Source organism: Pelodiscus sinensis, chromosome 9, assembly GCF_049634645.1.
Source record: "Pelodiscus sinensis isolate JC-2024 chromosome 9, ASM4963464v1, whole genome shotgun sequence".
NCBI lineage: Eukaryota > Metazoa > Chordata > Testudines > Trionychidae > Pelodiscus > Pelodiscus sinensis.
Genome location: NC_134719.1, coordinates 7,982,158 through 7,990,560, shown reverse-complemented (window position 1 = coordinate 7,990,560; position 8,403 = coordinate 7,982,158).

The window sequence follows — 8,403 nt, the reverse complement described above, 5'->3', positions numbered from 1 at the left end:
ATTAGGGGAATTGCCAAAGTTGGGAAGAATTTTGTATGAATAGTATTTAAAGGGACATAGTGAAATAAAAAAACTAGTTCCAGTAGAACCTCACAGTTATGAACACCAGAGTTATGAACTAACCAGTCAACCACACACGTTATTTGAAACCAGAAGTACACAGGTAAGCAGCAGCAAAGATGACAACAACAAAAAGCAAATATAATATAGTACTGTGTTAAACAAACTACTAAAAGGGGAAAGGAACATTTTTCTTCTGCATAGTAAAGTTTCAAAGCTGTATTAAGTCAATGTTCATTTGTAAAGTTTTGAAAGAACATGGCTGTGTCTAGACTGGCCAGTTTTTCCGGAAAATAAGCCACTTTTCTGGAAAAACTTGCAGCTGTCTATACTGGCCACTTGAATTTCCACAAAAGCACTGATTTCCTACTGTAAGAAATCAGTGCTTTTTGTGGAAATACTATGCTGCTCCCGTTCGGGCAAAAGTCCCTTTTGCGCAAAACTTTTGCGCAAAAGGGCCAGTGTAGACAGTGGAGATTTGTTTTGCGCAAAAAAGCCCCGATCATGAAAATGGCGATCGGGGCTTTTTTGCGCAAAAGCACGTCTAGATTGGCCACGGACGCTTTTCTGCAAAAAGTGCTTTTGCAGAAAAGCATCCATGCCAATCTAGATGCTCTTTTCCGAAAATGCTTTTAACGGAAAACTTTTCTATTAAAAGCATTTCTGGAAAACAGTGCCAGTCTAGACGTAGCCCAAAAGTTTTGCTTAGAGTTATTGACAACCTCTATTCCTGCTGTGCATGACAACAAATGAAAAGTAGCTTTAGATACCACACTTGCCCTCCATTATACTTGTAGGCTGCGTCTAGACTGGCAAGTTTTTCCGCAAAAGCAAGTGCTTTTGCGCAAAAACTTGCCAGCTGTCTACACTGGCCGCTTGATTTTGCGCAAAAGCACTGACGTTCTACTGTCTGAAATCAGTGCTTCTTGCGCAAATGCTTTGACGTTCCCGTTTGGGCAAAAGCCCTTTTCTGGAAATGTTTATGCGCAAGATGACCAGTGTAGACAGCTAAAAACTGTTTTGCGCAAAAAAGCCCCGATGGCAAAAATGGTGATTGGGGCTTTCTTGTGCAAAACCGTGTCTAGATTGGCACGGATGCTTTTCTGCAAAAAGTGCTTTTGTGGAAAAGCGTCCGTGCCAATCTAGACGCTCTTTTCCGCAAATGCTTTTAACGGAAAAACTTTTCTGTTAAAAGCATTTGTGGAAAATCATGCCAGTCTAGACGTAGCTGTATGGTTTTATAACCAAAAGTTTCCTATTTTCTTGCAGGGTTCTCTCTGTCTCTCTGTGTGAATCCACATAGTCAACAGGGAAAATTGAATATAGTGAAACTGAGCACCTACAAAATGCTGTCAAATATATAACAAACACACTGAAAAAACTGTGTGTGTGAAACTGTGTGTGTGTGTGTGTGGGGGGGGGAGGGGAGACATACTTCCCCCTCTAATCTCTCTACATTTATAATAGCCTTATATGTTACTTGTAACAACAACAGGTAGAACATTTTCAGACATATGACACTGTCTCTTTAAAAAAAATAGAAAAAAATATTGGATTGAACCAAAAACCTGGTAAGGCTAGGAGAGGGTTTTGAATCTTAGCTTTATGGTTCAGATCCATCCCCGCTTCATTATTTTATTTCTTTGTATTTTTAAAATATTTTATTAAAACAAATGTTTCAAAGAAAGTTACGTTAAACAACAGTTAAAAAACAAAGGCATTGTGAATCCTGGGTTGAGTTTGGGTTAAGGGGGAAAGCAAGGAACAGTACGATTGAGCACACTGGATGGGTACCTGTGTATTCAGTGACGTGTTACATGTATGTAACAATGCCAAGAAAAATAGTATTTGAACTTTAAAGTACCATATCAATTGCACAGAATGCACCATATCAAGGAAAACTGTATTTAAAGACTAGAGAATAACATATTTAATATAGGCAGTGAAATCATATCAAGAAAAGAGTTCGCAAAGTTATTGCAATTGCCTAGATTTTTTTTTCAGTCTCTTGGGGATGGGGGAAATCTCAGATGCTAATTGGCACATCTGTCTTTAATCAAATCACTGTAGAAACTATCCAGTTTCCTTGCCTCCTCACCTTTGGCTCTTGAACCTACAGACTCTCCATCTAGGTTCAGTAATGGACACATCTAGTAGCACGTACAACCTGAGGCCAGTTCTACAGTGGGGGCAAAATTGAACTAAGGTACACAACCCTGGCTATGTGAATAGCGTAGCTGGAGTTGATGTACCTTTGTTCAACTTACCACGGTGTCCCCATTGCAGGGCATCGGTGGAAGAAACTCTTCCATCAACTCCCCTTTCTCTTCGTGACCTGGTGGAGTACTGGAGTCAACAAGAGTGCAATCAGTGGTCTATTTAGCATGTCCTTACTAAGCCTGCTAAATCAAACTCTGGGAGATTGCTCTCTGCAGCGTCCATCTCCCAGTAAGTGAAGACAAGTCCTGTGCAGGGGGCAAATTTTCAAAAGGTAGGTAGGTGCTTAAAGATGCAGACAGATGCCTGATGGGAATGTTCAAAGGATTTCATTGGGGCACAGATACTTTAAAAAGTCTACTAGGCATCTATGGCTCCGTCTATACTGCACAGTTATTTCGGAATAAACTATTCTGGAATAGTTATTCTGAAATAGCTTATTTCGAAATAGCACGTCTACACTGCAGGGAAGCCTCCAAATTAGTCCGAGGCAGGCTTCCCCAATGTAGATGTGCTATCTCAATTTAGAGCCCGAGGAGGAATAACTTAGAATGGCCCTGGTGAGGGGCTATTTCGAAATAGAAGAAGTGGAGCATCTACACGTGCCTTATTTCGAAATAGCTGTTTCGGAATAGGCATTATTCTTTATAGAATTAGTCTTACAGAAGTTGGAATAAGCCATCTGTTATTTCGGAATTATTTTGAAATAACGGAATTGCGGTGTAGATGCTCGCATAGTTATTTCGGAGTAACGGCTGTTATTACGAAATAACTTTGTTGTGTAGACACACCCTATGTGTGCTCCCAGCCCCCCATGATATCCTTTGAACAGGATCTATCTGCATCTTTAGACGCCTATCTAGCCCTGACTTCCTTCGATGTGTTCCCCTAGTTCTGGGTCCCAGTCTCCAGGTGCTGGTGGCGGTCGCTTGAACGTGTTTCTGGCAACAGCTGCTGTCCCTGCAGTGAGTGAACCAAATGGGTGAGAGCGTGCAGGGGAGCTGGACTTCGGCTGAGGGTTCCCCCTCACCTCCCCTTATTCTAATAGTGACCGTTGCAGCCTTACAGCTGCTCCTACACACGCTGATGGCCTTGCTGCCATGTTCCCAATGAAGGTGCACAGCCTGAGGGGGATCACTTTCCCAAGTAAGCACAGTGTCTTGATAGCTCTTTGAAGCAGGCAAATCGCGCTCCTAATAGGGGGGCCTCCAATCCTGGGTGGGATCAGCCACAGCAGAGGCTGTTCAAGGGCGAGAACGAAGCAGATGTGTTCCCACTGTGGGTGCTTAAGAACCAATCTCCTCTGCCTTGAGCTAACGACCCTCAACGGTGCTTTTTATAAGACACCGTGTTGGCCTTATATGTCTGGCGCAGGGGAGAGTGGATGGCCATGAACTTGTGGTGAGCAGGGAAGCAGGCGGCGTGGTACAAATAACTCACTTAGGCTTTGTCTACACTACAATGTTTTTGCGGTAGAGAGTATGCTAATGACGGGCTCATTAGCACGAGTCGCGATGTCATTAGCGTATTTTCTGCCAATGCTTTTTGCGCAAGGGTTTTTTTGTGCAAAAAGAAGTAGTGTAGCCTCCAGGAGAGACATAAGGATCTTTCAGAACAGCCCATGCACTGCATGCCTGGGGCTGGCGCTGCTCCTGCGCCACGCGCCCAGGGGCAGGGATGCTCATATGCTGCGTACCCAGGGCTGACACAGCCCATACACCGCGCACCCAGGGGTGGGGGTGGGGGCGGGGGCGGGGCAGGCCCCGATCACTCGGCGGGCATACAGAAATGGCCCGGCGGGAGCCATGGCACCCACAGGCACTGCGTTGGGGACCACCAGTCTAGACCATCCCTGATAGACATTTATCTAACCTTCTCTTAAATATCTCCAGAGATGGGGATTCCACAACCTCCCTGGGCAATTTATTCCAGTGTTTGACTACCCTGACAGTTAGGAACTTTTTCCTAATGTCCAACCTAAACCTCCCTTGCTGCAGTTTAAGCCCATTGCTTCTTGTTCTATCCTCAGAGCCAAGATGAACAAGTTTTCTCCCTCCTCCTTGTGACACCCTTTTAGATACCTGAAAATGGCTATCATGTCCCCCCTCAATCTTCTCTTTTCTAAACTAAACAAACCTAATTCCTTCAGCCTTCCCTCATAGCTCATGTTCTCTAGGTCTTTAATCATTCTCATTGCTCTTCTCTGGACCCTCTCCAATTTTTCCACATCTTTCTTGAAAACTATTTCAAAATCACAGGATTGTTGTGTAGATGCTCACAGTGTTACTTCAAAATAACATCACTTATTCCAAAATAACGGTGCTGTGTAGATGCATCCTTAGTCATCATGCTTCAGTAGACTGTAGCCATTAAACTGAATGGAGAGCCATCCCAAATAGATCTGCTTTAATTAAGTTTATTATCCATATAAGTTAAAAAATTATACTATGGATCCTATAAAAGTGAGAAACACTGAGGGTATGTCTACACTTGCAGCCTATTTTGGAATAAGGCTGCAAATGTAGGCATTCGGAATTGCAAATCAAGCCCAGGATTTAAATATCCCGCACTTGATTTGCATCTTCCCAGCTGGGCGCCATTTTTGAAATTTATAAGTCCGGAATAACTGCCCGTGTCTACACGCGGCAGTGAAACGGGCGTTTGAAATAAAGCCCTATTTCGAACTACCTGTTAAACCTCATTGCAGGAGGAATAACAGGTAGTTTGAAATAGGGCTTTATTTCAAAAGCCCGTTTCACTGCCGCATGTAGACACGGGCAGTTATTCCGGGCTTATAAATTTCAAAAATGGTGCCCGGCCAGGAAGAGGCAAATCAAGCGCAGGATATTTAAATCCCGGGCTTGATTTGCAATTCCAAATGCCTACATTTGCAGCCCTATTCTGAAATAGGCTGCAAGTGTAGACATACCCTGAGACTACGTCTAGACTGCAAACCACTTTCTAAAAAGCCTCTTTCGAAAATGAGCGTCTAGACAACAAGAAGATTTTCAAAAAATCAGCTCGCTTTTTCGAAAGTGTCTAGACGCTCTTTCGAAAAAGCCTTGTTTTCATGCAATAGTGCCTTTTTTTCGAAAAAAGGCATTATTCCTTGTAGAATGAGGTTTATCACCATTGACAAAACCACCACGTTCTTTCGATTTACTGTCGACAGTACGTGGCAGTAGTCTAGACGCAGGTACAGTTTTTTAAAAAAAATTCTGTAGTCTGAACACACCCTGACTGTTTTAGGCCATCTGCTTATGGGCTACATCATAGCTTGAAAGCCCCCGTATTGCCAGATCCAGCTGATCTCAAAATCACGAGTCAGGCCTCCAAACATCATGAGTGACTTAAAAATCATCAGAGTTTTTTTTTTAAGTTGGTCTATTTGCCCTCTGGCTTTGGAGGATTCATGTTTGCCAGGCACAGGCATGTGGTCTAGACACTTACCCTAAAATGCTGAGCGTCTCCTATAATCACAAGGAGCCAGGTGCTTTAAGAGGCAGACCAAGTACTGTAAGGCTTGCAGTAAGATCACAGGTGTTGGTGGCCACTCTGGGGCGGGGCTGCAAAGGACTGGCTGCATCAGGAAGCGTTTCTCTTGACATTCTGGGGCACTCCCACTTGGGCGGCAGTTCTGTCACTCTGCGCACGTCGTCTCGGCAGGCAGGCCCGGCACTGCCTCGCTGTCACCCCTTCCCTCCATGCCCTCTTGTAACGAATGCTCGCAAACAGTGCTGCTGCCTCCCTTTCAGGGACCTATGCCTGGCTCTGCACAGCTGTCCAAGGGTAGGGACAGGGGGCAAAAGGAACATTCTGCCTTGCATTGCTGTGTACGGGTTGGCCACACAGAACCCTCTGTGCTGAATTCACCTGCTTCCGCTCCTCCCCAGAGCAGCTGGCTTCAGTAACAAATTCCTTCACAGTTTAACTCATCGAGTGTCACATGCTCCTCTGGAGGCTAAAATAGCCACCTTGTGCTATGTGGTCATTGGGTTATGGGATAGATCTTGCAGCGGAGCACTGCACACTGCTATGGGGTTATCCTCACAAGGCCCCCATGCAGAAAGGCTGGGCTGCTCTCCTTGTTGTGCACAGGGGGAGTGGAGCACTCATGTAATCGGCGTGGGCTATACTTGTTCTGAGAAATGGTTTGCAATTGGGCTCAAAGGCCTCGATCCATAAAGGTATTCAGAGGTCCTCATTTCCTTTGAAGTCAGTGGAAGTTAGGAGCCTAACTATTTTGAGGACTGTCAGTGAATGTGATTACACCAGGTCTGACTGTCACTGCTGGAATCAGTGAAGTGGGAGATGGGTATATCTGAGGTAAACTCTCTGCTGATGACCTTACGGTCTAGTTTTAAATATCGTATTCTTGCGGCCCTCTGTGAAGGAGAAACACTGGGAAGTGCATTCCTCTGCCTCTTGTCCCATTCCTTAAGGGACTGGCTTCAGCAGTCTCTTGCGTCTGCTGCCACTGTGTGGTCAAAATCAGTTGCTTCAGGTCTTCCCGTTTCAGAATCTCTGTTCCAGCTTGGTGAGCTGTAGGGAAACAGCCACTCTACTCACCAGGGCTATGTCTAGACTGCAAGCCTCTTTCGAAAGAGAGCGTCTAGACTGCACGTTGAACTTTCGAAAAAGCGGCTTGCTTTTTCGAAAGAAAGCATCCAGTGAGTCTGGATGCTCTCTTTCGAAGAAGCCCTATTTACATTGAAGAACGCCTTCTTTCGAAAGAGGAACTTTCGAAAGAAGGCGTTCTTCCTCGTGAAATGAGGTTTACCGCCATCGAAAGAAAAGCCGCGTTCTTTCGATTTAATTTCGAAAGAACGCGGCTGCAGTCTAGACGCAGGTGAGGTTTTTTCGAAAAAAGGCTACTTTTTTCGAAAAAAACCCTGAGTCTGGACACAGTCCAGGAGTTCGGATTTGTTTCACAGTAGCACCCCGGGCCACAGCCAGGAACAGGGCTCTACTATATTGCAGGGCACTTTTCAAACAAGTGTAATCCTCCTCCCTCATTCCTGCTTCCAGAGCTCTCAAGCTAGGAGTATGACAAGATGCAACAGGTAAAAAAAAAAAAAGATACATGGTTACTCGGTGATGGGATGACAGGATAACAGTAGAAACTGTGCTCCTAGGATTGGGGTCTTGATAAAGAGTTGTAGATAAGTAAGATTCTTGAAATAGATGCAAAAAGAGAACTAAAATTAGTAGTGCCTCGGTAATGTGGAGTTCGCTAACCTGAATGACGAACTTACACACCCACAAAAGGGGATATCAACTGATAACCGGCAACCCTGTAATCATCACCCTTAGTGGGCGATGCTTACTGGGTAACAGTTAACTGCGGCCTGGGAACAGCACCCTATGTGAAGCCTGCTATGAGCGGAGAGCTGTGCCAGACCTCCTGGGCCCCCCTCAGGCTGGGAGGGAGGGAGGCAGGGAACAGCCCCCCTGCCGTGTGGGGCCAGGAGAGAAGGAGGTAGGGAGAAGCCCCTCGGCTGTATGGGGCCGGGAGTCAGCAGAGCCTCAGGCTGGAGGCTACTCCAGCTGGGTTGGAGCGGTCGCCAGCCTGGGATCCCATTTAATCGGTTAACCAGTTAAATGTAACATTTCGTTAGTTCACTGATTAAACAGGATTTTACATCCCTGCCCACAAACGGTGGCGTCTCCGCTTCTCACCAATGATTTAAAAGTTGTGAGGGTTTTTTTGTTTGTGTTGAAAGTTCTTTATTACTTTTGCAAAGCATGCTATAGAGCAGGGGTGGGGAACCTCAGGCCTGGGGGCCAGATGTGGCCCCTGGCTTGCCTGGATCTGGCCCCTGAGGCTCAGCATTGGGGAGCTCATGCTGGCGCTCCAGCCTCCAACCACCCACCTGGCAGGGCTGGAGCACACACGATCTACTAACCTGGGCCCCCTAGGCTCAGCTGTGCGAAGGGAATGTGGGGAGCGTCTTTCTCCTCAGTCGGGGCCGTCTCACTTTGCTTCTGATTTGTGTGCGACCCACCCCCCTGACTGATTTTTTTCTGTGGGTCAGCAACCCCCGACCCGAGAAAGGTTCCCCACTCCTGTTATAGAGCATTCGCCAATGTGCTGCAAAGGCTTGCCATAAATGGCTACAAATGGAA